The sequence below is a fragment of the Triticum dicoccoides genome, chromosome 7B (assembly GCF_002162155.2).
Source record: "Triticum dicoccoides isolate Atlit2015 ecotype Zavitan chromosome 7B, WEW_v2.0, whole genome shotgun sequence".
In the NCBI taxonomy this organism is placed as follows: domain Eukaryota; kingdom Viridiplantae; phylum Streptophyta; class Magnoliopsida; order Poales; family Poaceae; genus Triticum; species Triticum dicoccoides.
The window spans coordinates 150,749,106-150,767,730 of NC_041393.1; the positions used below are offsets into that span (position 1 = coordinate 150,749,106).

An 18,625-nucleotide genomic window follows, 5' to 3' on the forward strand; every position below is an offset into this window, starting at 1 on the left:
GTTAGGGTCTGAGAAAGCAACTTGACATGCCAATCCTAACAAGAATTCCACTATTTCTGGTCATGTCAGAAACCAACTCTTGGAAAGCAGATCGAAAGCCAATCATTTCAGAAGATGATGACCCTCTTGTGCTCCTACGTTCCTGCTAGTTGGTGGATGAAGAATAGGAGAGAGATTGCTTGAGTAGAAGATAAACCGCGAGAAGGATGTTTTGTAGCGCTTTCTCATACAAAAGGAAAACGCGTCACGACCGAAGATAAAGAAAGATCCCAGCTTTTCATTGCTCTGTCGCGCCACCCCTCCTCCCAGAGCCGGTTCTTATCCATAGATTTTTCAGCTAAAAGATACGGTATATATGTCAATGAAAGCTGGCGCCTTTGGTTCTTGGTACGACTGGTACTTTTTCTCATTTATCGTTCTAGTTGGAAAAATTTCCCCTCAAAGAGCAAGTTTTTCTTATATATTATGATGCGCCCTTGCCCTTAACCTTCCTTTCTCTTCTATAAAAAGGCTGGACGTCAAATGTAACTGATGCTTATATTCTAAATATGAAAAGAAAGAAACCTACTATTGCCGTAAACAAAAACCCAAACATTAGAAACTAACAGAGCTTTCCTATTATAACTATTTCCCTATAAACCATGATTGATATACCAATCAAAAAATACTTCTGAAACTAAACTATTCTATTGATTTATGCCCGTGCTTCTTCTTCTGTTTTTGTACGCAGAAGGATGTCTAGGAGGAACAGATCACTGAGGTTAAGGATGAGAAGGTGAAAAGTGAAGATAGAGAATAGATGCCATGAACAAGTGTATCAATTCAAGAGTTAAGGAATACTATTGGGAAGATTGGGCATTGGGTTCATCTTGTTATTGACCATCCCTTTTCAACACATATCTTTTAGTATACGTCTTTTTTAGTTGCTTAAAGATTTCAGATATTGCTTTTTCTGTTGTAGGAAGTGTTGCGTTCCCCTTTAGGGTGTTTGTCAGTGGCGTCACCCGATAGGGTGTGTGCCCGGAAGAGAGAAGAAAAACATGTTGCTTGCTATTTCTGGTTGAAGAGCTATTTTTTCCTATCGAACAGGAATTCCGAGGGATGTTTTTTGTTGTCGATTTGTAGCAATAGAAAGATAATGGAAGTGATTGAATAAGTTGGGTCATGAGAATGGAAGTTGGGTCATGTTGATACTAGATCCATGTCTTGATTATTCGACTTTTCCATTCCAATGCACAATACTATGCATTCCATTCCAAAGAGCAGTTTCGGTGGGTTGATACGATTTCCACTTTGACGGTCCTAAGTTGGCATTCTTTGCAGATAACTTCCATCTCGCCATAGACGAAAAGTACCCAATTTCATGCCAAGAGACCATGTAAGGGTTGTACGACCCATCCATATGATAAAAAGACTCACAAGCCTAAGAGCAATTCCTTCCTTCCCTATCATTAATTAAGGACTGGCTTGCTTCGAGAGAAAGGAAATCTGAATTCCATAGTCGTCTTCCTCACGAGCTGGAACAACTAAAGGTGTAGGTTGGAAACATACTTTTTTCCGTTGGATTGTGCTCCAGAGAATGGAATAGTAACACGCGCTCCCGAGAGGCGGCATTAGTTTATGGTTCGAAAGCACGAGTCACTCCATCCAGCTATACTTGCATTGATATAGACGATTTGAGCCTTTGAATTTACTTACTACAAAACAAGCTATGTTCTCCTATATATTTCCATGGGCTCGCTTTACAAAAGAAAAACAAACTACTCCTCTTGATGTGGTCAGAGTGAAGTACTAATAGGCACAGAAATAGCAGGAATATCTTCCATTCATTTCATCTGTATGGTATGACACGACCTCTTTTTGCTCCTCGTTTCGTTGGAACTGAGGCCTCTGTCTACCGGCCCGAAAGGAGGGTCTCATGCTTGTAAATTAGCATATATCTTGCATAGAATGAACCCTCCTTCCATCACAACGAGAAGCACTATCGGGGTCTGAACGAATAGAAAACACAATCAACACTTCATATCAAAGTCAACCAACATTTATCATATAGAGCGGAATCTTCATTCTAATTTTATTAGCCAACCCTCCCTCAAGTCGTATGCTTTCTGATCACTCTCCTATGCTGGTTACTTTTATTTCAAACGTTACGTCGTTGCAGGTCCTCGCCCTTCAGGTTGAAGGAGATGTGTACTCGACTTCCTTTAAGTAAGTGGTGGCCCATAATAGTAGAGATGTATAACAACAGTAGCTTAACCAAAGGGATAGACTTGAACTCTTCCACACACCCTTGCCAGAGGTTTTAAGAGAACAACCTTTTGGGGATACCAATTCCACCCATTCGCAGCAAAGGAACTAGCACTTTCTTAAGCTTTCCACCATTCTTGCTTATTCCCCTTACTTACCCAATGAAAGATATAGATTGGAAACTGGAAGATGGTCATACATAGTTATCTTGTTTAAAATACCCTCCCTTACTCATCAAAATGTTGGAAGCGACATGAGATATCTTTTGGTAAGAGAGAATAACTATAGATGCTCGATATGCATATTGATCAATCGATCTCCGCGTCCTGCCAGTTCGCTAAGTAGACTCACTCTACCGAGGGGCAGAAGAAGATCAAGCCGATAAGGGGAAGCACTGAGAAAAATCCCTCTCTTATCTAAATATAAGAGCATGCTTTATCTCTATGCACAAAGAAAAAAGGGGATCTTGTGATGATGGAAATGGTACGTATGTGGACCACTTTGGCTCCGCCCAAAAGCCCCTGAGCCGACTATCTCCTGGCACAGCCAAAGCATTTCCTTGCCCGAGGCCTGCTCAAAGCTAACTTGAATCCGAACAGCTTGCTGCTTCTCCGAAACCTTCACCAGCTTGTGTATCCTTGTAAGGTCGCGGACCCGCGTAAGAACGAGAAACGTGAGTCTAGCATGACATAAACCCAAACCCCGGCACTTTTGATACTTCTCATCTCAGGACAAGTCACAGAAGAGGTAAGGCGCTATAGCCAGTGAAGGAACGGGAAAGAAGAATCAGTGGAATTGACCAATAATTTATACCATTATGACTTTGAATAATCGCTAATAGCTGACACCAATGGAATATTTTGGGACCCTAAGGCTCACGTTGACTCCGTCCTTTATTGAATAGCCAAGTCGTCGTGAGTAAGCGTACGATCCATCATACAAACGTCCCTAAACCTCAGTAAGCCTTTCTAGATGATGCATTTCCCTTCTTATCTATCGATGTATTCATCTGAGGCCACAGGCAGGTATATATCTACGAGTGGTTTATATAAAGGAGGGTCCTGATAAGAATGTTGTTTGGAAAAGGCGAAACAAGTTGTGTTGACTGAGGCTCATAATACGTTCTTGCACCACTCCTTTCAAACACACATACCCTTTCTTCTCACAAATGTGAAATTCCGGAACTCTGTGTGTGATTGTTGCAACAACGATAGGGACTCTGCCGAGGGCTCCCCGCTAGGTGTCTCTCTTTATACTGCGACTCGAGCAAGGCGTAATGGGATGTGTTGTATGTTGATCAAGGAGGTGCTGCATTGGCTGTAGCTGCAAGAGGTCTTGAGACAGAAATTATGCCATTATTGCTTCTTTCATTTAAAAGCTTGAGTCGGTTCTATCTAGCTAAGTTATTTAATAAAGTAGATCGAAGTGTGTGATGCTTGTGATTTTGGCAACTACTATATACGATATTTATAACAATACTTGATACTTGATTTATGACTTCCTCTACCTAGACCCACACCTACTTTGAATTTCACTTAACGGAGCGGCGGATCCAATAAAAAGGGACTACATTCCAATCCTACTTACCAGAATAAATAGTTGTATGGCATTCGAACCCCACCTTCATGGTTGTATTCTAATTAGCTGGAAATGTATGACCTAAGCTTCTCAACAGGCATTCACTCAACAGAGCACTTAATGAGTTTTCTAATGGCTTGCAAGACTACTATGTTTCTTTTAAGCTTAGTTGCAAAAGAAAAGCAAAGGGGAATGCGGGTCCATTTCGTAACGCTTACGGTGATAAAGAAAAGTAACTCCCATTCGTGTGAGAGGCATCACTACCGGGCCGGGCCTCGATTCCTTTCCTTGTCTCCATTCTGATTGATTCGCTTCTTCGCGCAAGCACTTGGTTCGCCCCTTACTATAACCATCCCACTCAATCTTTTACACCGATGTTTCGTACTCTCTCGAACAGGTCATCATAAGAAAATACTGCCAAATCTTTCCGAAATGAGAGAAGGAGGGAAGGCGCGCTACAACTAACTGCTGAAAAATGCAAGATTAGCGCTAAGAAGCAACCCTAGTTTAAGTACTAGCGTCCCACCCCAACGTTCTTGTACTTCAAAATACTCTCCCCCGCTTGCTACTCGCCTCAGCCAGACGTGGCTTATGTAGTGGTCGGCATTCCTACGTGCTCCGACTGATCCCCACTGGAGATTATATGAGGGGTCTTGGAAACTGTCGTGACGCTTTGATGACAAAGGTCACCGGGGTGACTATGGAAGGATTTCGTGGTAGTCTCTGACTCCCTCCAACTCAATCAATATCAAGAACATGTCATGAGCATGGGGTTTGGTTAGGCTTGGTTGAGTTTGTAAGAAAAGATAGTAGGTTGAGGGGCTTCATTGATTAGTAAACCTACGGTGCTGGTAAGGTCGGGACTGTGGTCGTCCGTCTCCTCTTTGCCGGCAATAAGATCATTGAGATTGACTAGCCAGCTGGGTAGGTTTGGCTATTCCTTTCTATTGAAAAGGAGTCAGTTTTCTGCGTGAGTCACCTTCCTTAGGCTCCGAGTCACCTTCTTCTAAGCTCCACTGGACGACACGGCATTCTCGTTCTATAGGCCGGCCGTACTTGTGATGGTTCCCCAGGATCCAATATCCACTTAGGTCTATGTTGCCGTGATATTGTTCTATGGAAGCGGGTGGGCTGCTTTTTAGAAGTTCGGCCCGGCTTTTCATTAAAAAAAGAAAAAAGGGGGGGAGGGATTGACCTTTCTAACGCATATTCTGTCGTACCGGCATGGCCCCACTGATTTGTTTTCGATCGGAGCATCAAGCAGCGCAACCCGGTTCTACTTGACTAAGCCCCGTGCTCGTCCAAGGAGGGATTTTGCTTTACTCAACTCCCCTTTTTGATAACAAGGCAAAAACCTCCGACCCGACATTCATGAGTTTCGAATGAAGAATTAAGAGTGCCCGGCCCCTCTTTTTTTCCCTAAATCTTGGATTTGGAAGTTGGTAAAGACCCACCCCTTGTTTAAGTCAGAATGAGTCCCCGAGACATTGGCTTCCGCCAATAGTGAACTATTAAGGATCGCATCCCGCGCATATTCTACATTATAGCCTGCAACTAATTCAGCTTCCGCTTATGGAAGATCAGACAGAGCTCGATTAGTTTCTGCTAGACGAGGAATAAGGAACATAACCAATACGGGGAACAAGGGAATACCGGTATATCTGCTTTTGCGCCATGACAATCTCACTCGGATTACAGGGACCTACACATATTAGTACAGCATACCGGGGTCCCCAGCCAGAACCACACGTGCAAGTTTCCCTGCATGTGGCTCGTCCATGCTTTTATCCGAGGCGCTACATGCGACTCTGCATGGGAGAAGAGGGCTGAACTGCAAACTTTCGTGTTCAGAGCATTGCATTGTCTAAGGGAGTAGGGTGAGTAAGCTGCGCCTATCAAGCTAAGCTTTCGTCAAAAAGGCATCACTGCTTCCTTTTCGGCGCCCGCCCTTTATTTAGATGTTGGGGCAAGGCAAGCCCAAGGAAAGTCTAGGTTGGCGCTCCATCTCGGTCGGCATCCTGCTCTCGAGAGGGTGTGGTCCTTGAGCGAACTAGTCATGTGATGTGTTGCCCCAACGCAGGGTCATTTGGTGAGGAGCTACGGTCTGGTGGTTGACAAGCCACTGATCAGAGGCGACTGGACTGAGTGCTTTCATCAAATGATGCATCTGGGCTGAGCCATTCCCATCCCAAGTGGTGGCCCGATTCGGCCTGGCCTGGTCGGAAAGAGATTCTAAATCTTGAATATGCGCACCGAGAATAGATATCTATGTTAAGTAGCGGGGGTAGGCTTTCCCCTGGTAGTCCCGCTGCGTCCTCTGACAATCCGTCTCGTCTCATCTTTCTTTGGCTATACTTGTAGCCAGCCACATTAGCTCCACATTCCACCCTTTTTGATTTCTGACGAAAAAGGCAGTCATCAGTCACCCCCTTTCCTATTTAGCTTTGCTTGCTGCCTATTATGAGAATAGGTCCTGATTCAAGCGGCCCGCCTTTCATCATCATCTATACGAGCTGCCACGCACGATCCCATGGGAACGACTTCATCGACCTAAGAAGCAGAACGCGCCATCACCTACAGCCCTTTCCTATACCGGGGACTTTCATGAAATGAAAACGGGCGGCATCATCGTATGCTCGACATTAGTTGCCCTGGTGTATATCCCGAAGTACTCCTATGGCCGATCTGTCACCCATACATGAAGGCCTTGGCCCCGTCCCGTGTGGAGAATGCCCCCCTTACGGCATGGCTTAGTCTGTTATTTTCTTTTGTCAGAGTGGATTCCGACCGCCACTTCTCTGAAAGCATGGTTCTTGCCTCCCTCTCTCCTCCCTCCTTGGATCTCGTCCATCCGTTGGGTGATCCCTTGCTCTCACGTTCGAGTGTTTGCTCGTCGTATAGGATGGTGAGTGACATTTTTGCTCATTGCAGTCGCCTCCGGGCTTCTTCGCACCTGGGTAGTACCAGGATCCTTGTGCCCCGGACTGCACTGCCCGCCCTATGACCCAAAACTCAAAATGAGCCTTGCAACGAGACACGAACATTCCTCATGTTGCAGTTCCCTCCGGTCTGTTCCCGGGTTGGGTTAGGGGAAGATCCGAGCGATTGCCTTCGCGGATCCAAACGTGCTCACAAGGCGCACAATAAGAATAAGACCAATAGAGACTTCATAAGGGACCATTTGAGCTGCAGATCGTAATGCTCCTAGAAAGGCATATTTCGAATATAGAGGGCGTTCCCAACAATCCATGAGAATATCAATACCCAACTATGAACCGTACGAGCACATCCTGTGTCACCCCCACCGTGCTTACGGCTCTATACCCCAACCCAACTTGCTCTGGCCCTGGGTCCTCCCGCATCTCTTCCTCGGTAAGCGGATCGTGGAAGCTGGGGAGTATCCGCTTGGGACTGATAGAAAACAGCATATCTTTTCCCTCCTGACCCCTATAAAAATCTAGTGGAAGTCCGGTCGCGTCGGAGACATCTTTATCTGATTTTGAGGCTTCGTCGTCCGGCTCCTCCAAAATTATGTTAGGATCGGCTGGCTCATCCTCATCATCCGAAAAGAAAACATAGAAAAAACAGATTTGTTTCAATGACATATCTAACCAGACTGACATTGATGTTGAAGACACGATCATTCACATCAACTGAAGCAGGCAGGAAGGGCGTGGAAGCTACCGTTTAACGAATGCAATGCAAGCACGGCAGCTTGCTTACTCTCCATCTAGCATGCGTTGGCGGCAAGGAAGGAGGCATTGGAAAGACTAGACCATACACATTAATTAGTACAAGAAAGAGGCATTCGGGAAGAGACTAGTCGTTTCTGGCGAAGCTTAACAAAGGCCGACTACTACATAGAGACAACTACTACCAGTCATGAGCGATAGTGAAGCCGTCAAAGGCAGAAGCTGTTGCTTGACGGACGAAGCCGAGCCGATACGATAGGCGGGAAAAGTAAGCGAGACCAAGACGGGCTAGACGTGGAGTGGTGAAGGGGGCCTACTATACATATACGTGATTAGTAAGCGGTTCAAGACATCGAACAAAAAATCAAGTGAACTAATGAAAAGTGTGATTGATCAGAAAAGTACCAAGGAGCAAGAAAACGTATGCGCTTTAGCAAGGGATGAGCGTGAAATCCGTTGCTTGTTCTTTCGGTATCCTTCTTTCATTTCCGAATTTGCTTGCGAGCAGTCCTTGCATTAGTATGAGTTCGTTGACCGCGTAAGGGCGATCCATCTTGATGACGAATTCCATGAAAACAAGAAATAGAAATTAATCGTTCGATGTCTGCTCGTTCTCCCCTCTTAAATTCCCAATGAACAACATGATCTTGAGCTATCATTTGTTCAATTTGGTCAATCTGATACTTAGTTAACTCATTCATCTTAATGTTCCCACTGATACGTAATCGATAACGAAGCTGAATGGCTTTTTTCGGTCCAATTCCATCCATTTTTATTGAGGCAATTCTTACTTGTTCATCGGGAAGTGATCTAGCTCCTGAGATATATGACATTCTTTATCCTTATCTTTCCTGGTCTTCTCGGCTCGAATCTACAATCTACACCTCTCCAAACACAAACGCAATATCTTGAGTACCCGGAACCATGTTCAGTGCTGCAAAAGCGCAGCTGTAGCCCCCTAGAATCTTCGGCTCCTCATTTTTATTCAATTATGAAATGACTCATTTTTATGGAGATTTGTAGCATCATTCAAGTAAATACAAATTGAGATCGTAGAAACATGAGCTTGTGATATAGCTACACCTAATTCCAGACCGGTTAATGCTAGAACTATAAATAAGGGACCAAGATCTCGTATGAAATAGAAAATATTATTCAGAAATAGCATAGTCCAAGCAAACCCACTTAAAATCTTTACTAAACTATGACCGGCCATCATATTAGCAAATGAACGTGTTCCTAAGCTTAATGCATGAAAACAATAAGAGATTAGCTCAAGGAGTACTAAGAAAGGTGCTAATGGCAGTGGGACTCCCGCAGGTAATAAGAAGCTAAAAATGAAGCCCATGTCTTTGAAATCCAACGATCATAATGCCTATAAAAATGGAAAATGAAAGAGCCAAAGTAATGAGAAAATTACTTGTCACTGTTAAGCTAAAGGGTATCATACCCTGGGGATTACAAAATAACAAAAAAGTAAAAGTGACCGAGATGCGAGGGAAAAACTTTTGTTTCACATTTCCGGAAAGACCACCTATTTGTTCGTTTACCAGGTTCAGCACGAAATCATAAATAAGCTCGACCAAGGATTGCCATGCATTTGGCACTGACTTTCCACCTCCCTTTTTCGTAACAACAAAAAAAAAGAAAAACGACAAAAACGACAGTGAGCAGCATATACAAGACTGCATTTGTAAATGATAAATAAAAGTTGCCCACATGAAGATCAATTATTGGGATAATGGAAAATTGATCCAATGGGGTATTAGGGTAGGCACCAGGCAGATTCTGGATAAAATTATACATACCACCACCCACCCGAATATCCTCTAATATGCCCTGCCAAGTTTCGCCATTTCGGTGGCGGGCTCCCAATACTGTTCTAGCTAAATTGACTCCTCCCTGTTCAGACTCGTTTTGTCCCAAATACCCTTCTATTTGTAAAACTATTGTGACACCGGCAATTTGCTCAGGCGTTGGCGTTATAGCAAAGTTCTGAGAGATGTTGGTTGGGAAAAAATCATGTAGATTGGGAAGACGAGAACACTTACTACGAATTGGTTGATTCGTTGTAATAGCAGCAAATAGCATATTTCTATCCTTCATATCCGTAGAAAGAAATCTCATCTCCAGGTAACTCCATCTTTTTCAGCTCTGCTCGCTCACTTTTGAAAGGAAAGGAGACTAATCTTGACGTCGACGTTGGTTTTTCCAACGAAAAAACAAGAACATTCTTTCACGAACTTCCATGACAAAATGCTAGTTGCCTTGTAACGCATACACTGGAGCGTTTGTCCCATCGATGAAGGCCACTATACGCGTTTTCTAAAGAGCAACATCCTCTTATAACCAAACATCGCAAAGACATAAAGGAGTATCCTGAAGGTAAGGCCAATGGCTAGCAGACTTCGCTGAACACTCACGATATTCAGCTAAAGCTGGATGCATATTATATCTTGCCTTGGTAGAGCGAAACTTTGAACCCAACACAAGCAACTCTCTCGGTTTAGCGATATTGATGGGTTCCAGCCTTATTCCACTAGCCCTAAAAGCATTCTAAATATATAAAAGAGGGGGAATGGATTCTACAAGAAAAGGCGAGCAAAGGTAGTTCAGGGGTCAATTCTTGGAGCATAGCTCATTTCTAAGTCCCCAACCCATCTCGTGCTCGTGTTGTACGCGATCGAATCTTGCGGCCAGATAGAGCAATGGAATCACCAAGTCGTATGAAAAGAGGGCTCTTCTTTTTAATCTTAACACAAAGGCTAGCTCCCCTGGGGGTTGTCATATTACAATCATTTGTATTACTTTCCTACCAATCCTGAACTAGCTATGACCCTTATAGTGAGCCTCGCTTTACCGTTTCAAATAGAAACATATGGCGCTCCTAAAGTCAATTGGATACTTTCTTTTTTATTGAATTAAGCTAAGCCGTGGACTTTCTCACGTGAAGAACTCCTTCTTATGAGCTCATGGACTTGATCAATGCTAGTTCAAGTTCACGTCATATTAGGAAATTAGTTCATTAATTCGTTTATTTGCCAACGAAGAAGCCTTGCGCTACTCGGAAAGTACTAACTAGAGGGGGGCGTGTGGATCCATAGTCCTAGTCATTCTCACAACGGGATAATAAAGCGAACAAAGACCATGAGAAGAGATTACAACATCCAGAACAAAGCCTGTCAAGCCAACCTTCCCTCACTGCGAAAATGCAACATCCGGCGTACTCATTGGCTTTGACCTTAGATTCATTACTTGCTAGAGAAGTAGTTTACATAACTTTCACAGCTCCAATGCGATAATCTTGTTAATCAGCAAAGTCGCTAGCCTAAATAAGGAGTTTACAATCACTTGACTGTAAAGTAAAGAGCGGCTAATGGGAGATTGCTTGAGTAGGCTCAGTAAGGGATTACCCGCGGGCAGGGTGAAAGAGATTTCATTAATAGTATGAACTGGTGGATCAGCAAGATAGCTAGAGCTCCTTAAAGGAAAGCAAAATCCAATTCTATATTATATCAAACTATAAAGCAAAGATGAGGAAGTTGCGCCTTTACTCGCTCGAATTAGAGGGAAAAGGGGATATGCAGCAATAACAGCTTTTCTTTCAATAGTAAGCAGGAAATGCGAATAAGAGAAGGGTAGAAGAAGCGATCCGCGCATTTCCTTATTTCACAATGGATTTGACTCGTTAGAGAAATCATTTCTTAGGTATGCTACATTCTTTGAAGAAAGAGTAGGTTCTGCTATTTAAGACTTAGAGGAAGTGATTTCTGGGAACTAGCAGACCAAGCCAATCAAAAAGGAAAGCCTGTCAAGCAAGGAAGCCACCAAGCAAACCTTTAATAAGCATCCCTAACCCAGTCACTTCTCTATAGAAAGAAAAAACCTGCAGTCAAGACTAATCACATTAGTGAAACAAGTGATTCGCTGACATTCAATTCAAATAGAAAGAGTAGTCACAGCTGCGACAGGTTGCTCTAAGAGGAAGGAGTTGATTTACTTTCAATTCCTAATACACCAAGAGCGGATTTTTTTCATGTAGCATTTCTACCCCTATAGGATTTCCCATCTTAACCGAGAATGGGTGCCCACCTTGTACGTACCGAGAATGGGTGCAGCCCACCCCATCTAAAGTAGCCTGAAATTCGTTCCTCTACAATCCAGAGTAATCTGAACATGTACCGCAATCTGGACGGACAAAGAATGCCGTACACTTGAGTGACCCCCTTTTCTGTGACCACCACCAAATTCAAAAGAAGAGGTGAGATCACCATGCAAAAATCCTTTGTAGCTCTTAAAATATGGGCCAACCTCTCCATTAATATTGATACTCACTACGCCTCCTAAGCTCATGAAACACCTCATGGATAGTGACCACCCCATCTAAAATATTTCCGTTTTTCATAAATGCCGTCTGACTCTTACTCACCACCTTATCTGCAACTCTCTCAAGCCTATTTGTCAGTACTTCAGTCACAATTTTCTAACAAACATAATATAAACATATTGGACGATATTGCTTCATAGTTGCAGCATCTTTCGTTTTAGGAATCAGAGTAACCACCCCATAATTAAGTCTTCTAAGTTGCAACTCCTCAGCATGCTGGCTATCAAGCATTCTTTTGACCATCTCTTTAACCATCTCCCAAAAATGTTTCTAAAAGATTACTGGTAAGCCATCTAGGCCAGGAGTTGTATTGGTTTTCATCTCTTTAACTACTAACTCTATTTCCTCCATAGTGAAAGGCTTAGTCAACTCTTCATTGTCTAGTTCTGATAGCATGTGCTCTGTTAACCAAGGGGCTTCCACCAAGAGATATGTCCCCCCTGTCCTCTGAACCAAATAGTCTCTTATAGTAACTAGAAATGTGTTCTTGTGACTCTTTCTCATCTTCTATAACATTTCCTTCATGTTCCAAAGAAGCAATATTACATTTTATGTGTCTTCCATTGGCAGCACTATGGAAGAATGAAGTATTTGCATCTCCCTCAAGTAACCACTGACAAACTGACTGACAATGTGGACTGCATGAGCAATGTCAGGCCGGGTCACAGTGAGGTCACAAGGCTGCCTACAAGATGACGATAGCGAGTGGTATCCCTCAAGAGGAGTACCATCACTAGGGCGCAATTGGAGATGGAGCTCCATGGGTGTAGCGGTAGTGTGTGTATCAGTAAGACCTGAGCGTGAGATCAAATCCTGAGTATAGCGATGCTGAGAGAGATAGTAACCATCATTAGTTTGATCAACCTCAATTCCCAGAAAATAACGGAGAGAAAATCAATCTGACATCTTGAATTGCTCACTCAACTTTTTATTAACAAAAGCAATGTACTTCTGATCATCTCCAGTGATCAACATATCATCAACATAGAGAAGAAGCAAGGTACGACCGCGGTCAGATGTATGAGTGAAAAGTGCAGGGTCATGCTCACTAGAAGAGAAACCAGCAGCTTGAACCACAGAGCTGAACCGCTCAAACCAAGCACGAGGTGGTTGCTTTTTTCCCATAGAGGGCCTTTCGAAGGCGACAAACATGACCATCAGGAACTTCAATACCCAGAGGTGGCTGCATATAGAAAAAACTCATGTAGATCACCATGAAGGAAAGCATTTTTGACATCCATTTGATAGATTTGCCAAGATCGAGCTGCAACCACAGCAATCAGAGTACGAACAGAAATTGAAACAACGCAACCGTACTATCTATTTACAATAATTTGATTGCTGACAACACGACAACATCACGCTTCTCTTTCTTATTCTTATTTATATAACTGTCACTTTACCGGGCCGGAAAAGTGACACCGTCACGTCTCAGGGTCGTATGCCTGGAACAAGAAGGGTCGTCGTACAATTTCGGCGATTACAAAAAAGAAGGAGGCGTGCTCCCTATCCCTCTTTGTCTTTCCACTTCCCTCGTTCAGGAACAAAAACTTTACCAAATTCTTTTGAGTCCCGGCCCGGTTTTTCCCCACTAACCAATTACGTTACGACCACTGAACAAACTTGGTTGATGAACATGGTTTATGCACAGCTAATCTAGCGGCTTGTCGAGCATTTGACAAACTCACACCATCCATTTCAAATGGGATTTGTCCCGTGGACACACGAGCAATCCAACCCGTCGGATTTCCTTTTCCTGTTCCCATTCGAACTTCTGCGGGTTTCCCCGTAATAGGAAGATCTGCGAGAACTCTTACCCATATCTTACAATTTCTTTGAAATTGTCCGCTCATAGCATGATGGAATTGTCTGATTGTAGCCCGACGTGCTGCTTCAATGGCTCAATATGAATGACGACCAGCTCTACAATTTTCGGTGCCATATTTCCAAAACCAAGTTGTGTACCATCCGTTTCGCGACCCCTACTACATCTGCATTTAAAATATTTACTATATTTCGTATGTTTCGGATATAGCACGTCCCTTCTTATTTTGACTATATGAGATCCGCACTTTGACACCTGAAATTCCGTTACGAGTAGATACTTCCGCAGGAGCATAATCGATTTTCTGGTTAAATACATTACAAGATGTTTTTCCATACTTTCCGCATTCAGTCCTAGATATTTCCGCACCCCCTAATCAACCAAAACAACAAATACGTATCCCCTCCACCCCTTTTGGCATTATTAATGGAATATCCTTCACTATTTTACTAAAAATGGAACAAAATGAGATTGGATTGTTTCTCAGTTGAAAAGAGATGTCTTGAGCAATCAGAGAAGCACTTTGATAAACAGGTTTGATCTTTACCGACTCAATTAAGGTATTAGTGTTTGTTCTATTAGACAAAAAAGATCGCATTTTTTGCACTTCGTTCAAATAAGAGTTGTACCCGTACGGAATTATCCTCTTTCTCAGTATGATCTCTATCATCATCTCTATTCCCTTTATCAATTTTCCTATCCTACCTAGGTCTATGAATTTCTCTATCAATTCCATTACCTTATCCTTACCCATGAGGTTCCTACATTTGATCCTAAATTGAGCTAGGAGTTGTTTCCGGGCATACTCAAAAAAAGGGTTATTATGCACCCCAACCCCATCCCTTGGAAAAAAGAAGGTAGCACCGAAGAAAGGAAAGAGCGATATGGTGGTTTTTGTTGTTCGCGTGAAGCGAAGATCATTCGCTTGGCGAATGAAGTGGATCAACCTCTTTTTGGCTCGGGCCAAACACTTTTTCTCGCTGGTAGAGCTTTCTAAAAAAAGCGATGCGAGAGTGTATTCTCTTATCTAAGCTTCCATCCTTCGCTCCCCCATCATAGATGGTTCAGCCACACCCGGTGCCACGAAATGATTGAGAACTAGGACGGGGTCAAAATGCATTTTATTCTTAGTATTAAAAAAGTATTGCATGACCGAATAATTCAAGGAGGGGCGTACAACGGGGAGGGTCCTTTTTAGTAGATGACTCGTCGGGCCGTCGGAGCGGGACTTCTTTGGTAAAAATAACTTGATTCTATTCCTTTTTAGTAAGGAGGTAGCATTTCCCATAAGGAAAGGTATGTCATTTACAACCCCGGCGTATTGAGGCCGCTTGAAGGCCCCGCTCACCTGAAGTGATTTATCAAAATTCTAATTTCTCGATGGTGATTGGTCATGGTATCCATAACGTTGCATCTTTTTCGGCCAAATCCGGATTTCGTTTTGCTTCTCCCGGTCGATCGACTCGACTCTTTTTCCTGCCCCCCGGCATCTCACTTTGTTTCGTTCTTCCTTTGTACCCTCGCTTGAATGAAGACACCCGATCGGCCCGACTTTCCCAAATGTCGGCCACCAGCCCTTTTCCTGTAGTACGGGTCTTGATTTCTTGTCTTGTTTTTGTTTTAGTCATGGTGATCGCTCGGGAAGAAAGAAATGAATGAATGTCCTTTTGGGAAAATGTAGAATAATACACCTACCGAGACGAAAGCCAAGGGCGAGTTTCGTAGGTGGACGTATCGAACTAAAATAAGATCTAAGATTGACATCTTGATACAATGATTTACCATAATAATAAATAGAGTCAATGGTGATAGAGCCGTGGGAAGAGCCTCCTCTTTTTGTGGCGGGGGCTTCCATTCACCAGCGCAGACTACATACATGTGCTCTCTGAACCGTGCTAGATAGTCACCCATCACACGGCTCTCAAACCCAACCTGTGGTGGATCCCAGGGGACAAAGCAAAGTCAAAGCGCTTGATCCTTTGCCCCATACTTTGAGATCTTCCTCCCCGTCGATCAAGCAGCAATGCAGCTCATGATAGGCTTAGCTTAAGCCGCTAACGTTTGGTTCGGATAAGTAAAGTCCCTTCGGTCAGTTCGCTCAGGTGGTCTTCCCTTATTTTCCCTAACGTTCAGAGTTGTTCTGGTTTGAGAAAGGAGCACCGCCAAGTCCACTAGGAGCACCCTGAATGAATAAGAAATGGACAGCTGAGGTCAAGCTTGCATGAAAAAAGAAGATAATAAGTTAGATGTACACACCTGAGGTTGGTAAGAACTGAGGGACAATGCCCCCCTCACTGGGCCCATCAGCGAAAGCAACTGCTACTTAATTGTAGGTTTGCTTTCGTGCAAGGCCCCCGCTGCTGGAACAGGCGGTTGTCATTTTCAAGTAATCGCCCCGCCCCCTTTCTTTGCCTGCCGGCCGCCTAGCTCGTTATTCTTTGAGATCTGGATAGAGTCTCGCTTCGGGGCGGGGGAAGCATGGATTCGATAGATCTATCGAATCCATGCTGCAAGCAGCAAGCATAGGCTAAAAAGGCAATAGTCTAACGTTGGGGTAGGGTGCGCCAAAACAACCGGGGGCCCCGGAGGGTTCAGTACAAAAGTACTATATTCTTTCCACTTACTTTCATTGGCTAGCTGCCTTTTGTAGCGCGCGTACTCTGATCCTCTTCTACGAATCTACAACTCTCTTTACTGAGCGAGACTTCATCTATATCCCTAAAACTGGATTTGGATTCCCATTTATTCTTTGAATGACAGCTTCAACTAGGCTCCACCTTAGAGAGGGTTTTCAGTTTGAATCAAGATAGGGTCAGGGGCGCGTCGAAACGGTAGTTGCTTTCTCTCATCCGAGAGTCCAATCTCTTTTGTGCTTGCTTTTGTGTCTTTGAATAAAAAAGAAAGAAGGGGGTCGATTTAGGCTCCTTCCCTTCCACTGCATAGCTGCGCTAACAGGTACTACGAGCCCTCTACCCCACGCAAATAACCAGCTCGCGTGGTTCACCGGTTCCACCGAAAACTCTCATTTGTTGAAGCGGAGCATAGTGTGCCCTCGAGCGAGAAAGGACTCTTTTTTGGTTTATTCACTGATCTGAAATGAAACTTAGCACTTGTTTTTTTATTGATTCCTGGGGCTAGGCGTTCGCATAATCAGTCTATCCGAACCGCAGACGCACTTTTCAGATCAGGGATGGCCTCTCCAGCAGAGCTGGGCGCCGGGGCCCTGGATGCGCTAGCGATCGGCACATTAGGGGAGTACTTGCCCGGGTTTCTCGGCCTGGTATCCTTATCCTCGCGTTCATGATATCTACATTCAACTGTGCCCCGGAGACACGGTCGAAGCACGCCCGCCCTGTGTGCGTCTTTCACGACATGCTCTGGTACCGGGTTTCTAGCTATGGTCTTCTAGCGTTAGAAGAAGTCGTGTCCGTCTCGGACATCTGCAACGTCCTCTCACGCCTTTTTTGGGGGGACAAACAAAGATCAGGAAAAGACGAACCGAACCCATTCGGTGACTTTCGCGGTCGCCCTCACTGAACCGACTTGGATCTGAACTACGATTCAGATCAAGTCTTACCGAAATTGGATTTCCTTTTTGTGCCATATGTCGCTTAGACTTTACTTTTTTTCCCTTTCCGCCCTTTCCTCTATTTGTTCGATAGGGTCTTCGTTTTATTCGAATTCTAAACCCATTGTCGTCCACGGTTTCCTTGTCGACGCGAAGGGGCCAGCAGCCCCCAAACCAAAGTATGAGATCAGAACTCATACCGCGGTTGTGGCTTGAAGGCCGCATGCAAGTTCTGAAATATTTAGAGAGTATGTGTTAGTATGAGATTGCGCTATCAACTTATTTCATCTTTCTCGATGATTAGGACAAAATTGTATCCCTTAGGAACCTTACATGCACCTTTATTTGGATGCCAATCTAATATTGTTACAATACGAAATACTTGAAGGCCACACGCAATTGACTCACCTACATTTTACGCTCCCACCCTTTTGTAGAAAAAGCCTATGCCTCTGGGGAAGTGCTCACATCAACTCCAATTTGGATGGAGCTTCTCGATGGGTTAGAGCGTTTGCGAACCAAAAAGAGGAAAACCCCATCCTCCAAAGTAGTGAAGTGAGCCAGTACAATAAGACAATAGGTCTCATGGGCCATGCCTGCTATCAGGCAGTGAGTGGGAATCAATCCTGAAAGAGAGAAGGTCTAGTGCTCTCAGAAAATATTTGATTCGCCGAAAAATTAGCTTTATCAGACCAATCCATGTTCAGAAGCCTTCCATCAAAAGTCAGTGGTCTAGGCCGCTTTCCTTGACTTTGAGTTGGATCTCATTCTTCTTCCCGGCACAAAAAGAGGGTAGAATTCATCCGAGACATATGGGTTCTTTTGCTTCCTTCAAAGAACTTGTCTTTGAGCCTCTAAAAAGAAGGGCATAGTATCCCAGCCACCTAGACCACCTAAAAGGAAGGAATTGGTCTTTAGCTTTGAGTGATCCAATCATTGGTGAATGGGTTCAGTAAGGTAGAAGGAAAGGGCCCCTCCCGACCTGGGAAATTCACAGCAGGAAAGACTAGCGCCGATCAGCGAAAGCGAACCCTTCAGTACATCGCGTTCAGCCCTCCCTCAAAATCCCATTAGTTTTATTGAGGAATCACTCTTGATCCTCTAAAGGCTCTTCTCCGTCTATAACTCAAAGTCCATCTGTCTCTCGTGGAAGCACATTAGAGTGCCTAGAAGATCCAGCAAACGGGGGTGCCAATGCTGTCCCAAGACCAAATCACGGTAGGTAGCTGCTTTAAAGAGGTTGGGAGACAAACTGGTGAATAGGCTTCTTCTTGTTTTCTCCGACCTAGAGCACTCTTTTTTTCAATCATATGAAGAAACTCCGTGAA

The 18,625-nt window shown here is 44.0% G+C and overlaps 1 pseudogene; it reads right to left on the reverse strand.

Moving 5' to 3' along the window:
* Positions 1-13,913: 13,913 nt before the first annotated feature.
* LOC119340688 lies at positions 13,914-17,348 on the reverse strand (annotated as a pseudogene).
* Positions 17,349-18,625: the final 1,277 nt, after the last annotated feature.